Raw genomic sequence first — 15,331 nt, 5'->3', positions numbered from 1 at the left:
TACACAAAACCCATTTAGTCAGGCAGAGTTGAGGATTCAGAATTGGAGCCTCTGAAAGGGTCAATGTATACCCCATAGAAGGTCAACAGAGTGTGACTCAATTAAAAAAAAAAAAAAAAATTCTGAAGTGACTCCAAAGCTCTTAGCCCTCAGGATCTTAGTTTCTAGCACTTCATGTCTCTCATTTCTCTGATTAAAAAAATGCCACTTTAGGAAAATGAGATCTTATTGTTGCACTCATATAGTCACAGTCCCTGATTGCCAAGTTTGATAACATAATTTTCAGCCTTGAATGGCCAACCTAGTGCATAAAAATCATTGCCAACAATAACCAGAAAATTGGTTTGGATTACACAACAAGTATTCTTGGCTATTATTTGTGATAATCATGTATCAAGCTGCTACAATTTCACAAACAAGGGTATTTCATGCAGAGCTAGGAATAACACTTTAAAAAAATGAATATGCAAGCAGAGTTACGAATTACAAACAATGTTTGATGGCTGAACTAAGCACACATAATATGTAGATGCTAGAAGAGCGAAATATATATCAAATTACACTGATCATCAGTTTTCCTGGAAGATAGACATAAGGTGCAAGGAGCAACACACTAATGTAGCAATCCTGATGGCTAAGAGTTTTGTTTCAGTGGGATCATGGCATCTATAATAATCTAAGCAATTACACAAACAGCGCCCTCTGAAAAAGAAAATATCTGGCTCCATACACTGTGTCATCCTATACATTGGAAGTCAAGCTCAGGGCAGAAAGTTCAAAAAGAATTTAACAGTGTACAAGGTTCCCTCATCGTCCATGCATCAGAATCCCCTCTTCTTTTGTCCTTGTGTCTGGTCCATCTGCGTGGGTCAGGTAGGCTTAACAGATCCTCAGGGCTAAAGTAAATGTGACAGTTACCATCTTGAAGACGCTGTGGATTGAGCTAGGCAAAACCTGAGAGTCTCTGCAGCTTGAGCTAAAGAGATGGGTCTCAGGTTGAGAGTAGTAACAGCCTCATATCCTCTGGGTATCAAGCACCCAGGGGTGCGCATCACACACACTAACCAGTGGTTTCATATATGGATCCCAATAGGTAGGGAGGATGCCCTGAGGGTTTTGTTTTAAAAGCCCTTAGTGCCGCATTCTCTGGAAACTCAGTGGCGTAAAACAGCCTTACAGCTGTTAATTCCAGCTGCATAAGGGAATAGTTGGTGGTACTGAGCTATAATGTATCCCGTGTCACTCCCTCCCTTTCTCCTGTTCCTTGGAGTACAGAGCATAGCTAGAGCATCCTCCTTTTGACTAATCCTCAGGCTACCACAACAGTGCTTGGGAGAGGGGTGGGGTGCTGGCAGCTGGAGCCCAAGACAGAGCATATTGAGAGCTGCTGTCATTTGTCCTAGGATCTGGGCTGGATCTGTGGATCAGGGAAAACAATGGTGACTTAATGCCACCTTTGCTCCTCCCTGGGCTTGTTAACCAGTCCAGAGAATCTGATCCAATGGCGTTGCAGCCTCTTTCATCTTCAGTTGCTGTTGTGGAGGGAGCTGCTGTCTCTCCAGCTGCTGTCTCTCCAGCAGCCACAGGTATCTGGCCTGGATAGTAGCCAAAGAACCTATCATAAACCATAAGATTTTGTTCCCTTTTAATATTCTCTCTTTTCCTTTTATCCAATGGGGACTCTCTGCTCGTTATCAGCTCCCTAATGGGGTGGAAACACCTCACATAGGTTTAAGTAAGTCTGCCTCTTAAATGAACAAACCTGATTTTTTTTTTAAGTTCTCTCTCCTCATCCTGATCCATCCATGTGTGACAAAGAAAATGGGTTCCTGATCCCATTTTGCAAAACTGATCCTGTTAGAAGTAGGAAATTGGTCCTCTAGACAGTGTTTTCAGGGAGATCTACCCTGGTACTAAGAAAAACCTGTTGCCTTCATGAAGATGATTGGCAATGGCAACTCCACTCTGATCAAAGAAGACTATCTTTCACTTAGTACCCCTCAGACCTCAAAGGTCACAGGTGTATTTACATAAATAAAATATGCCTAATGTACAAAGTTGACATCACTTTCCCTCTCTGCTGAACTGATCATTTGCCATTCAACTGGGGCCACCTTAATACCTTAAGCATATTTACTCATTTGGCATAAGCTATAACGACAAATTACCCTCCACTCAACACTTTTAAACATCAAAACTCAACACCACGAATCTCTCAATATTGTATTTTTAACTTTAATACCTAAATTTCTGTAAGTCTAGTCTATTAAACTGGAAAAAATGTCCTAACTTTCCCCATGCCGCCACTGCTCGAGGTTTATTAAACCAAACACCTCAAACTCTGCATGGATTGGTAATAAATCAGCTAAAAATGACAGTTAAAAAGAATCAGAAAAATTGCCCACTACAAGTGTCATTTAAATCATATCAGTGAGCTTTAACTTTAGACCAAGTCTCCTCAATGCACTGATTGGACTGTGAGATCTCGGAGGCCACTGATTCCAATCAGCATTAGCGAGCTGTGGAGCTGCTTGCCCCAGAGCGTGCTGCTGCCTATAAAGTGGGCAGAACTGGAACACTCTGTCTGGACCCAAGCCGGCAGTCTTTCTGGCACCCTTCGGATGTGATCTCAGAGGGGCTAATCTTGCAAACTATTATTAGTTAGTAGTAGTAGTAGTAGAAGATGTATACAATATAAACTTAGAGGCCTTGATCAATATAGAGGCCTGAGTGAGGCACTGAACATATATGTAGTCCCTGTCCCAAAGAGTTTACAATCTGCATCAACAACACAAATGGTGGGGAAAAGGAAGTACTGTTATCCCCATTTTACATATGGGGGCATGAGGCACATAGAGGTTAAGTGAGTTGCCCAAGGTCAGGCATGAAGTCTGTGGCAGAGCTGGGACACAAACTCAGATCTTAGTAGGTATTTAAATGGCCTTCATCACTGTAATACCTGAATATCTCATAACCTATGTATTTACCCTCACAAAACCTCTGTGAGCTAGGGAAGTATCATCCCCATTTAAGACCTAATCTATGCACAGTTCTGTACAGTACAGATATGTCGGTTAGGGTTGTGATTATTTACCAAGTTACACTGCTCTGTTACATCCCCTAACACGGACACAGTAATGCTGGTATGAAGGTTATTACCTTCTCGTATGGAAATAAGCTATTATATTGGTATAAAGGTGCCTGTACTGGAATAACTTGTTCCCATATAGGAAGGGCAATAAACTGTACCAGTGTAAGGTACCTTTATACCAGTATAACTTTGTCCACACTGGGAGAGTGGGCCACTTTAACTATACCACTAATATTATAGTTGTAGGCAAGCTCTTTTAGATGGGGAATGGAGACAGCAAGAGATTTATTCAGTCACACAAGCAGTCTGTGGCAGAGCCAGAAACTGAACCAAAATACTGAGGGGAAACAAGTCTATTTTTTGAAAAGATGCATTTGATTTTCTCCTCTCCCATGTGGGGCATTTTTTGTATTTAGAGATTGTGGCTACATAGATATGAGTTCATATAACCATCACAACAGGGCAAGGCTGAGCAAATCCAGTTCAATAACCCATCCAGGATAAAGGAAAAGATTCCCTGTGTAACATGAAATGCCTTTAAAACTGACCCACCTCAAGAAAAAACAAAAACAAGATGTGCAATTATACTTAATTTTAGGATCCCCACTTCTGCTTAGTCCGGAATTTTTTGTGACTGTTTTTGTAGTGATATGTAGTAAAACTGCCTGCTCTAATTGAAATGTATGGAAAAGGTGCAGTGCATCCCATGTCTCAATGGAATTTATTTCATTTTTTTCATTGAATTTCTTTCAATTTTTCCATTGACTATCAGTGAAAGTCAATATTAATTATTAGCTGCATTGACATTTATATATTAAAAAATCCTAACCCCACAGACTGCCGATCTTTCTACCGAACAAGATAAATCAAATTTATGTGCAACATCATCAGTATTTCTGTATCCATCCATGAAAAATTCTTCCTTGATGACCTCTCGAGGTTCTGTCCAGCTCTACGTTGCTACGATTCTATGATATAGTGTAGGCTGTCAGATCTAATTATTAATATAAATGGTGCAAGTGCATTGGATACTGTAACATAAGCTGGTGTTCCACGTTTCCTTATCACTTGCAATATGTATGTGCAGTTTCAGGGCAGTGCAGCTTGTTACTGCGAGACAAATTCAGAGCTAAAAGGATATGGCAGAACTCCACACTGTAGTCTAATTGCATTAGACTGAGCACAGCAAAAGAAATAAATATTTAGACAGGGGAGATGGCACCCTGAACACATCAAAGTGTCAGTCTGATATCTGATAATTGAAAAGCACCCTCCCCTTCCTGCATTCGCATGAAACTCGCCCGCTTGCTGTCTCATCCAGATGGTCTGCTGAGATCTCTCTTCTGCTTCGTTCCTCGAGAGCTCAAACTCCACACCCAATCTGCCATGTTATTTCCATGTCTCTCTACATTGGCTTATTTGTCAATGCCAAGGAGTCTATTGCAGTGTATGTGCTTTTTCTGCAGCTATTTATGATTTAAAAACAAAACTAAACGACAATTTAGTTTCAGTAGCACAATAGTTAATACATAGACTTTAAGGTCAGCAGGGATCATTATGATCATCCAGTCCAACCTCCTGCACAATGCAGGCCATAGAATCTCACCCATCCACTTCTATAACAAACACCTAACTATGTCTGAGTTATTGAAGTCCTCAAATCATGGTTTGAAGACCTCAAGCTGCAGACAATCCTCCAGCAAGTGACCCGTGCCCCATGCTGCAGAGGAAGGCAAAAAACCTCCAGGGCCTCTGCTAATCTGCCCTGGAGGAAAATTCCTTCCCGACCCCAGATATGGCAATCAGTTAAACCCTGAGCATGTGGGCAAGACTCACCAGCCAGCACCCAGGAAAGAATTCTCTGTAGTAACTCAGATCCCCACCCCACCTAACATCCCATCAACAGACCACTGGGCATACTTACCTGCTGATAATCAAAGATCAACTGCTAAATTAATTGCCAAAATTAGGCTATCCCATCATACCATCCCCTCCATAAACTTATCAAGCTTAGTCTTGAAGCCAGATATGTCTTTTGCCCCCACTACTCCCCTTGGAAGGCTGTTCCAGAACTTCACTCCTCTAATGGTTAGAAACCTTCGTCTAATTTCAAGTCTAAACTAATTCGGGTAATTAGGGAGTTTGTGGCTGCCCAAGAGGTACTGAACCTAATTAAAAATAAAGCATTTCATTTCAAGGGGACAGTGGCAAGATCCTCCTTTTGCCACATTTCAGGTTTATGGAAACCTTTTATCAGTAACTATGTAAACTAAGAGAAAATGTTTCCATGTTTAAATTAAGCATGAATTCTTCAGCATGCAACATACAGCATCACGTTAACATTGCTCTAGCTGTGAGGATCCACTGGTCTTAAACCCGCATCCATGATCCCTATGCAACCCTTGCATCCCAGCCATCATCCAGTGGCTTGTTAGTAGCTGGTGGGCTGAGTGGCAAATGGATTTCGAGCGCCACCAAAGCAAAACCCACAAGAGTCCTGATTGGAGGTGCACACGGCCACACTCATTGGCCTAGCTGCTCTATTTAAACTAGAAGACGGCACAGAAAGTTGTCCGTCAGCTGGGCAACTCCCTGGCTGTCTGCTACATTGGACCTTACCTTCTATCCTGACTCCCGAGCACTGCATTCCTGACTTGTCGCTGGATCTTGCTTCCCTGCCTTGTTTCTGATCCCAGCCCCCGGTTTCTGACTCCAACTCCAGCTACAACCCTAGGTTTGATTCCCGATTCCTACTCTGGCTCTGATCCTTGGCTAGATCCCTGACTTTGGCTCCTATCCGTGGCTTCGGTTACTGACTCCTGACTACAGCTCCCACCACAAGCTCTGTCTGCTCAAGACCCAGTTTTGACCGTAGCACAGCTGTAGTGGGAGAACAGGAAGGAAGGATGAACTTGTGCTTAAGACATTTGGCTGAAACTCAGGAGATCTGGATTCAATTCCCAGCACTACCACAGATCTCCAGTGTGACCTTGGGTAGGTCACAATCATTCCATATCTCAGTTCCCTTCTTTTCTCCCACGCTTTGTCCATCTTGTCTATTTAGATTGTGAACTCTTCAAGACAAGGAAGTGTGTCTTACTATACGTATGTACAATGTTGAGCACAATGGATCCCCAAGCCCAGTTGGAGCTTCTAGATATTATTGGAATAATCAGTTAGTCAGTCACGTGCAGGGTGCCCCTTTCCCTTTCTCCTCGTCATGAGGTTGTCAAATTGACACAAGTCAGTGAGTCTGGCCACTATAGCATAGATCTTCCCAGAGATATCTGGGCATAGCAATTGGCCTGCACACTGCACACTGTCTAAAGGCTCTGAGATTGCATTGAGAAGAACACAGATATCATTGGCCTCGTCCACACTAGGGAATTTCCCCCTTACAACCATCATGAAAGCTTCACCAGTGCAGAAAGTCAATGCTGCTATATGCTCTGAATGAGCTGAGCCTGATTGGAAGCTAGCTGGACACTGTTAGCTGTAATTGGAGCATATTCCCAGCGCAGACAAAGCCTATACTTGTTTAAAAGAGGGCAGAACAGATCTGTGATGCAGAAGCCAACTGCAAGCCTGTTCTCTCCAGTGCCCCTATTCTTCACAGCCACAATGCCTCCTGAGACCCCTCTTCCTCTTTGCCTCCGCCCTCCCCCCATCATGGCTTGCCCGCTAGCAGTATTAATTTGGCACAGGCAGTAAGAAATTGACTAAACTTCACTTAAGAGCCTTATACCACCAGGAGCTGAGTTACTGAAGGAGCAGCTGGAGTTCTGAAAACATTACCAAGCAAAAACATAAAACCAAAGCATTTTTAAAGCACTGTCTTGCCTAAAATATCATCAGCGGAGGATGGCTAAATGATGGGGAAGCACGCTGTGCTGCCACTCATATTAGGAAGGGATATTCAAAGATCACAGCCTTTAAAGGAGGCTACAAGAAGCAATGTTCTTGGTCTCTAAGGAGCTTGACACTGAACTGCATGCAAGAATGAAGAAAAAGTCTGCAGTGGTGGCTGTTACTGGAAGGAAACAAGAGAATATCAACGGGCAGACAAACAACTATGAATGCAAAAGCTTATCGCCTCAGCTGGTGTAAATTGGAGTAGCTCATCACATAAAGGTTCTCTCTTACTGGAGCTAATTAGATCATGTGTACCCTTGGTAGAGGAGACACTAAGGGCTTGTCTACATCAGAAAGTTGCAGCGCTGGTGAGGGAGTTACAGCGCTGCAACTTTGAAGGTGTACACATCTGCAGGGCACCACCAGCGCTGCAACTCCCTGTTTGCAGCGCTGGCCGTACTCCCGTTTTGTCTCGGGTGTAGAGGATCCAGCGCTGGTGATCCAGCGCTGGTAATCCAATGTAGACACTTACCAGCGCTTTTCTTGACCTCCGTGGAAGGAGGAAGCCTCTGGTAATCAAGCTGGTCTCCTTTCCCGGTTTGCTCTCTCGTTCCCGGAGCCCAGAGCAAGCAGGTCTCCTTCCCTGCGGTTTGCTGGGTGGCTCCGGGAACGCGAGAGCAAACCGCGGCGAAGCGGGTCTCCTTTCCCGGTTTGCTCTCTCGTTCCCGGAGCCCAGAGCAAGCAGGTCTCCTTCCCTGCGGTTTGCTGGGTGGCTCCGGGAACGCGAGAGCAAACCGCGGCGAAGCGGGTCTCCTTTCCCGGTTTGCTCTCTCGTTCCCGGAGCCCCGAGCAAGCAGGTCTCCTTCCCTGCGGTTTGCTGGGTGGCTCCGGGAACGAGAGAGCAAACCGCGGCGAAGCGGGTCTCCTTTCCCGGTTTGCTCTCTCGTTCCCGGAGCCCCGAGCAAGCAGGTCTCCTTCCCTGCGGTTTGCTGGGTGGCTCCGGGAACGAGAGAGCAAACCGCGGCGAAGCGGGTCTCCTTTCCCGGATTGCTCTCGCGTTCCCCGAACCGCCGAGCAAGCAGGTCTCCTTCCCTGCGGTTTGCAGGGGGGTTCGCGGAACGCGAGAGCAAACCGCGGCGAAGCTGGTCTCCTTTCCCGGTTTGCTCTCGCGTTCCCGGAACCCCCCTTGAAGCCGCCCAACAGCGCTGCAGTGTGGCCACATCTAACACCACTTGCAGCGCTGGTTGCTGTAACTGTGGCCACTCTGCAGCGCTGGCCCTATACAGCTGTACTAATACAGCTGTAACAACCAGCGCTGCAAAACTTTAGATGTAGACATGGCCTAAGCCCCCTTCTTTTGAGCTTACCTAGAGCTGAGCAGGTTAAAAATTATGACATATGATCAGCCAGTGCTGAAAATACTCGAATAAAAGAATCTGGCATACTGTCTACAATGCTAATTTCTTCTGTGCTGTGTGTTGACCATCACTCAACTTTCCTGACTACTGTTCAAGTGCTCTCACAGTTCAGTTATTACTATGCGAAAAGCTAAGACTCGACAGTGGAAAATAGTAATGATTAAAATCACTGGGAGAGAAAAAGAGGGCAGTCAAGTTAAATTTAAGTGTTCTAAGTGCTAAGAAAATAACACAACCACACTCCTTAAATGCCAAGTAAGACACTCATAGAAGATTTTCTGCAAGTAACTTTGTTAGGTTATTTCTTCTTTATTGACTGCACGAGCCCATCAATTTGTGCTGGTTCCCAAAAAGAGCATAGCAGCATCAACGCAGCACTGGCAGCAGCACGCTTGCTTTTTAGACAAACAGCAACAGTTTCAAGTCTCCCACCGTGACTTGGGCTCCTATTCAATGTTAATGATACAGCGGAGGTGATGCCTGGTTAGCATTTCCAGCCTTTGGCTGAACCAAGGTCCTACTGCTCAGGGCTCTCCAGATTGTTATAGGTCTTTCTAAAGGGCTCATCTCTATGTCATCACTGCACCAATTAGAAACATAATTCTTTCTAGAAAAAGAATAAAGCTGACACCCTCTCCCCAACAGATTAAATCCGCTTGCTCAAGAAGAATCAAACCTAGTTGGACGGAAATCTTCACTCAGAAGGAATCCGAACGTTATTTCTTACAGCACATAGCTGAGGCTATCCTGGGTCTCAGCTTTTCCAAGAATGTGTGCCAAAAGAGAGGAATCTTTCCTCACACCCTCATAGTGACAAGATTTTGGCTCACCCTGCTCTCTGATAAAGAGCCCATAGGTTTCAAAAAAATAATAACTGAGAATTCAAATTCCTGGCCAGGTACCCCTGCCTCAATAAAATATCCTGTAATGACCAATGCTCTTGGTAAAAGTTACCCGTATGCAGAAGAGGCTAGCAGAAAGCTGACACACTATGTAAACTCCTTTTCTGGGGTGAATGGGGCTTATGTTAATTCTTTGCATGGAAGTGAATGTCACCTTATATGAGTTACAAGGAGCATACAATATCTGATTCACATCTATGCAGCCATTGCAACAACAGTATCATTACTTTGAAGAAAAGTTCTGTTATCTGTTCTAGGACCACAACATCCTGTACCGCACTTTTCCAGCAATTCTCATGAAAAAGCCAACACTGCTTCATCAAGGCAAGGTCACTGTGACTTGGGGCTCTCAGTTTAGTTCCTCAGAGATCTGGAAAACAAGGATTATGTCAGTTTGATTTCTACTGTGACCAGAGTTGTAATGACTCAAGGCATGGTTTCCATATACCCATTTTCATGGTAGCCATTTATTCGTGACAGACATATAAAAAATATATTTAGAGGAAGGACAATGTTCATGGGCCTGTAATGCTCTAGTGGAAGAAATTGAAAGTAAAAATAAGGGCTAATTTATGCTAATGAGATCATTTCATCAAGGAAAGTAGCACCAATTACTTTGTTTTAGAAATTCCAATTAACTAGATTAATTTTTCATTTAAAGTAGCTTGAGTGTGACTACAATGACTGACATATGACCTGGACTTTTACAAAAGATGAGACAGTCCATTTTGCTTGTGTGCTTGTATGGGAGGGAGAAAAATAGAGGACAGCTATTTCCCTGGTTCTGTCTTTCACTCCATCCTTCTCTGACTGAGTATTTTTCAAATGTTTCACAATATTCAAGCCCTATTTATTGAGTAATGTCCCAAAAAAATTATTGAGTAATGTCCCGAAAAAATGATGCAAATACCTTGTTTGCATTACCATATTTCTCTGCATTTAAAGAAGCATGCAAGATAAAAAAAAAATCCTACCATGGTGATAACTACAGCTGTATGAAAAAACTGAAGTTTCCTTCCCTAGTGTGCTTCAATCAACATTTTCATTTGTTTCATGCAAATGGGCTATCTCTAGCCCCCATCCCCATTTTACTTTCAGTTGAAAGTTGAAAGGAACTCAAAATCTCAAAGCAAAATGATTGAAAGCGTCATTTCTTCCAATTGTGTGTCAAAACCACCAACCCTCTCCTCCCTCCCTCCCTCCCACCCAAAAAATTCATATGACTACCTAACACTGACTCAAGATTTTCCCAAAACGTTCATGCAATTTTCAGTGTTCAGAGTTTGCAAGGAAACCTTACACCCTTGAGTTTTCCTCGGTTCCTGATTTCAATGATTTCGCTCACCTTCTTCTTCTAGCCTTTGTCACATCTATGTGAGGTCAGATTTTTGAGTCCTTAATTCCAATCTGTACAAGCAGTTCTTCAGAAATTTAGCTGATAATCAAATCCTTTTATAGGACATGCATTCATCTAGCTTTGGGTCTTCCAACTCTTCTCTTACCCTCCACTTCTAAGTTTAAAACCCTGTTTCCTATATATTCTTCCAATCTTCTTTTCGCATGCCCAAACCATCAAATTCTGGATTCCCTAAGATTTTCTATAATTAGTACCACCTTTCCATGTTCCTTAATTCGTTTGTTCGAAACATGATCGATCCATCCTTGTAACTTAACATTTTCACCATATTCAAGATCAGCTCCTACATCTTCCTCAGTGCTCATCATCCAGCTCAACTAATAATTTTAAATTATTGGACTTTTTTTTTAAGTCTAGCTTACTCTTACCTATTCCAATTTTTTTGGTCATTTCTACTCAGTTTGGATAATGACACTAAATTGGTCAGTTTCATTTTTGTTTATACTGGAGTTTCTACTGTCAAGTTTATTTCCTAGTTACAAGGCACTTGCATAATATTGTTGTGCTTGGTTCACAACCTGCCAGAAGGTAGTTAAAATGAGAGGTTCTAAACTGATTAGATTTTAAACAATGTCATTCAAAGCTGCAATCAGATTAAACATTATACAAAATATATTACCAGATAATTTTATGCTTTAAGTTGGCAGTAAAGTTTTTACTCCTTTTCTTTAAAAAAATGTATTTCACATCACCACGTCCAGCCAAGCTGTGATCAGTTCTGTAGTCCAGGTTCGGGTGAGGAAAATCCACCTTTCTGTTCCCTTAGTATTGGCTTTTGGGGTAACTTAGAACAGTTTGGGGCTGCTCTAACTTATGCTGGCTAAAATGATCCCAATCCAGGACCTCTCCTTATAACAGTGAGAGAGCAGGCAGTATATAGCGAGCGAAAACAGCTTTTTGCCACCTGGGAAATTCTATTAATTCTGCTTATCTGTTCTCAGTAAATTGTTTTATTCAACTTTGATAGTCCAGCTAATCAGAAGATGCAGAGAGAAAAAGACAGTTGTTTTAAATGCTATGAATAAAGGGCCATTACAATTTTATTTAAGACCTTGTTCTAAATATTTTACATGTCAAGAAAGGGATTCAGTCCTTGGGATTGAAACCCCTAAAACTGAAAAGACAACTCTGTGGGACTGAGAATTCTCATTTATAAGGATGCTTAGTTCAACATCTCACTAACAACGGCCTAACTGGTCCAGAGGCTGAAGAATATCTAAATCTTTGTAGTATCGCCATCTTGAGAAGAATGTGGTTAAAATCATTCTGTGTTTGTGTGCATAAGAGGACATCATATCAAGTCAAACTAGGCAACTGGTTTTTGAAAATGCCCAGTTGAAAAGAGAACCCAAAGTCCAGTCGGTGGTGCTGCGGGGCTAAGGCAGGTTCCTGCCTACCCTGGCTCTGCACAGCTCTCGGAAGCAGCTGGCATGTCCCTGCTGCCCCTAGACACAGGGTCAGCCAGGGAGGCTCCACGCACTGCCCCACCCCGAGCGCCGGCTTTGCAGCTTTCACTGGCTGGGAACCGTGGGTAATGGGTGCTGCAAGGATGGCACCTGTGGGTACGAGCAGCATGCAGACCCCATGGCCACCCCTGTGCCTAGGGGCCGCATGGACATACCAGACGCTTCTGAGAGCTGCCTGAGGTAAGCGTCACCTGGAACCTGCACCCCAAACCTCCTCCTGCATCCCAACCCCCTGCCCCAGCTCTAGAGCACAGACCATGCACCCTCTCCCGCCCTCTGACCCACTCAGCCCCAGATTGGAGTCCCCTCCTGCAGCCCAAGCCCCTCAGCCCTGGCTCTGCCCAGAGCCTGCATCCCCAGCTGGAGCCCTCACCTCCCAACCCTCTGCCCCAACCCTGAGTCCCCTCCCACAGCCCAAAGCCCTCATCCTTGACCCCACCCCAGATCCTGCACCCCTCATTTCTGGCCCCACCGCAGAGCCCCACCCTCAGCCAGACCCCTGACCTCCTCCCACTCCCCACCCGCAGGCCAGTGAAAATGAGCAAATTAGCGAGGGTGGGGGACAGCGAGCAACAGAGGATGGAGAGATGGAGTGAGTGGGGGCAGGGCCTCTGAGAAGGGGCAGGGCCTTGGGGCAGGGGGATGGGGAGGGGCAAGGGTGTTCCGTTTTCTACAACCAGAAAGTTGGCAACCGTAAGTCAAACCTGCAATACGCTGGTAAGGCAGGATGATAATAAATTTCAACCTTACAGAGAATGTAGCAGGCTAACAGCCTGATAAAACTTAAAATCCACTCCTGCTGGCCACATGACAGAGCCAAACAAATATGATGCAAATCTCAAACATTTTCTACAGCTGCATAATGGACTGAGCAATATCAGGTAACGACTACAAAATGTTAAGTGTCCTGGAGCGTGAGAAGTTAACATATTAACATTTAGGGTGCCTTAGAGACAGTTTGTTTTTTCCAGTCTGCAAAATAGAACACCCCAAGGGAGTTTAGATACCAAAAATACCAAGCCTGAATTCATAGATTATAGAAAACTTACATGACTACTCTAATTGACATTGGGTAAATTACTAAAAAGGAGGTAACCGTAAAGGGGAATGTAAGGGCATATCCATGCACAAAGAGAGAATTTACTGAGCAGAACCAGCTCTTTTACTACACATTGCATCCTGAGGGACATTGGCAGTACATTAAATACAATACAATTGTGTAATGCTGTCGAGTGATAAAATTTTCCCTCCTAGTTCATCATCTGCAGAAGTTGTATGTCTGTTGCCAACTTCAACAGGCTAAAATAGAGCAAACTCCAACATTTGGAATTAACAGATTGGGTTAATCTCCTGACCTCCACTGTTTCTATTACTTGTGTGTCCTGTCAATACGCTAAGGGCCAGATTCTGGTCGCCACAGCAGAAAGCCATTAAAAAGTCACCTTAACTGGCTTCTAGTACGTATGAATTCCTGCTGCGTAGTGGAATTTTCATATGACTTAGAGCCCAGCACAGCAACTCCTATGCAAAACTCATTTCTGGTCCCTAGTGTAGGGAGTTTATCCAGATGTTGTGGCTCAATATCAAACTCCAGCTGCAGAACCAGCCTTATGTGGCCAGAAGCAATGAAGCACGAAGGCTGGTTTAACATATGCTGGGAGTCCAGACTGGTACCAGGACAGTCCCGGGATCAGGGGAATGCAAAGGTGTTTTAAAGTCACCCTTTCAGTGCCAGTCAGTGCCAAGCCACCAAACAAGCTCAGCTAGACCACAGAATGAGTACGCGTTTTCACTGTTTTTGCTATGCCTCCCTGTGTCAGGGCAGGGGTAAACCCCTGGAATGCCCTGCTAAAATGCTGGCTAAGCCCTGCTTTCTGGTAGGGAAGCCAGGTGCAGGGGCCTGGGCAGCCAGCAGAGAGCCCAGCTGCAGGCCCTAACAAGGCCTGGCTCACAGCAATGACTTGAGCTAAGTAGAGACAGCTTCGGAGAAAGGGGTGGGCTATAAAAGCCCCAGAGACAGCTCAGTGAGGGGGTTGGCCTAGGAGGGGATAGGAGGCTTACATCTCTGTCTCCTCACCAAAGGCAAGGAACCTCACGGGCCAGGAGACCCTGGGAAGAGTTTGACTGGGGATAGCTGTTGCGGGAATAATGGGGGCTACACTGTTGCACTGTAAATAAAGACACAAGAGTGAAACGCTGAAGAAGGCGTGGGGACTCTTTATTTAACTAGCCAACACAGGGCACAGGCTCAAGAGGGAGGAGACCTGTACAGACCCTGTGACGCTCCCCTTTGACTACACAACACTTATTTGTCCTCTGAGTTAGGTTCCTACCATCCATTCAAATGCCAGTGTGTGCTATTGCCCAGCCACGAGTTTCTTTGTTATAGTCCAACTTAACTTTTACACAATGAATGGTAAGACTTGCCATGCGCTGGGGGCTTGATACCGCCGCTGTCATAAAGCCTGTGCTCTTTGCTCTCTTCAGTAGATTCCACACTCATTAAATCCCTGTTTCAGGACAGGCAGCTATAAATCAAAGTAGTTGACAGTAGTTGATTTAGGGGGGAAATTTAAGGGAATTCAGTGTCCTTGACCAATGCCGGAGGGATAGGCCTGGGGCACTGAAGTCCATAGAACGTTTGCAGCACAAGCAGAAATAGGCCTCTCTTCCAATACTGTGTGCATCAGTCCTAACCTCAAGCAGTTTCCATGCCAATTTAGTGCCTGACAGACAAAGGTGTCAATGAATGCCAGTTATGGTAGTGGCTTACTAGTGTGGGAATTTGTTGAATGGGATTTGCACTAAGTACAGAAACCAGTCATCCGATAATCCTGACTAGAACATAATCTTACATTTGAGAGGCAACATGATCAGATGGATAGGACCCTGGAATGGTAATCAGGCAAGCTGAGGTCTATTCCTAGTTCTGCTATTGACCTGCTGGGGATCTCACTCAAGTCATTTTATCCCTCTATGCCTCTGCTTGCTCTCTGACCCTTTGTCTATTTAGACTGTAAGCTCTTTGGGGCAGGGAGTGACTCTTCCTATTCATTTGTACAGCGCCTAGCACAATGAAGCGCTGATCTTGGCTGTGGCCCCGAGGTGCTACTTTCAGATAAAGAATAAATACTGTAGGAGTAATTTAAATAGCACATCTTTCATACTGCAGGATCCCAAAGCAC

General features: G+C 44.4%; 1 protein-coding gene and 1 long non-coding RNA gene across 8 annotated transcripts in view; one reads left to right on the top strand and one right to left on the bottom strand.

The window, feature by feature from the left end:
- Positions 1 to 15,331, bottom strand: part of ERBB4 (erb-b2 receptor tyrosine kinase 4) — a 1,018,488-nt gene that overhangs the window by 718,189 nt on the left and 284,968 nt on the right. The gene's annotated exons all lie outside the window — the stretch shown is intronic.
- Positions 7,459 to 15,331, top strand: part of LOC127030183 (uncharacterized) — a 28,712-nt gene continuing 20,839 nt past the window's right edge. Inside the window, exons 1-2 of one of the 2 annotated variants that reach the window (XR_007768327.1) lie at positions 7,459 to 7,527; positions 7,689 to 7,800. This is a non-coding gene — a long non-coding RNA (uncharacterized LOC127030183). Of the gene's footprint in view, positions 7,528 to 7,688; positions 7,913 to 15,331 lie in introns of both variants that reach the window. The other variant, XR_007768326.1, reaches the window with a different exon arrangement.

This window comes from Gopherus flavomarginatus, chromosome 10 (assembly GCF_025201925.1).
Source record: "Gopherus flavomarginatus isolate rGopFla2 chromosome 10, rGopFla2.mat.asm, whole genome shotgun sequence".
NCBI classification, from domain to species: Eukaryota; Metazoa; Chordata; order Testudines; family Testudinidae; genus Gopherus; species Gopherus flavomarginatus.
This window is presented reverse-complemented; position numbering and strand designations above follow the sequence as displayed.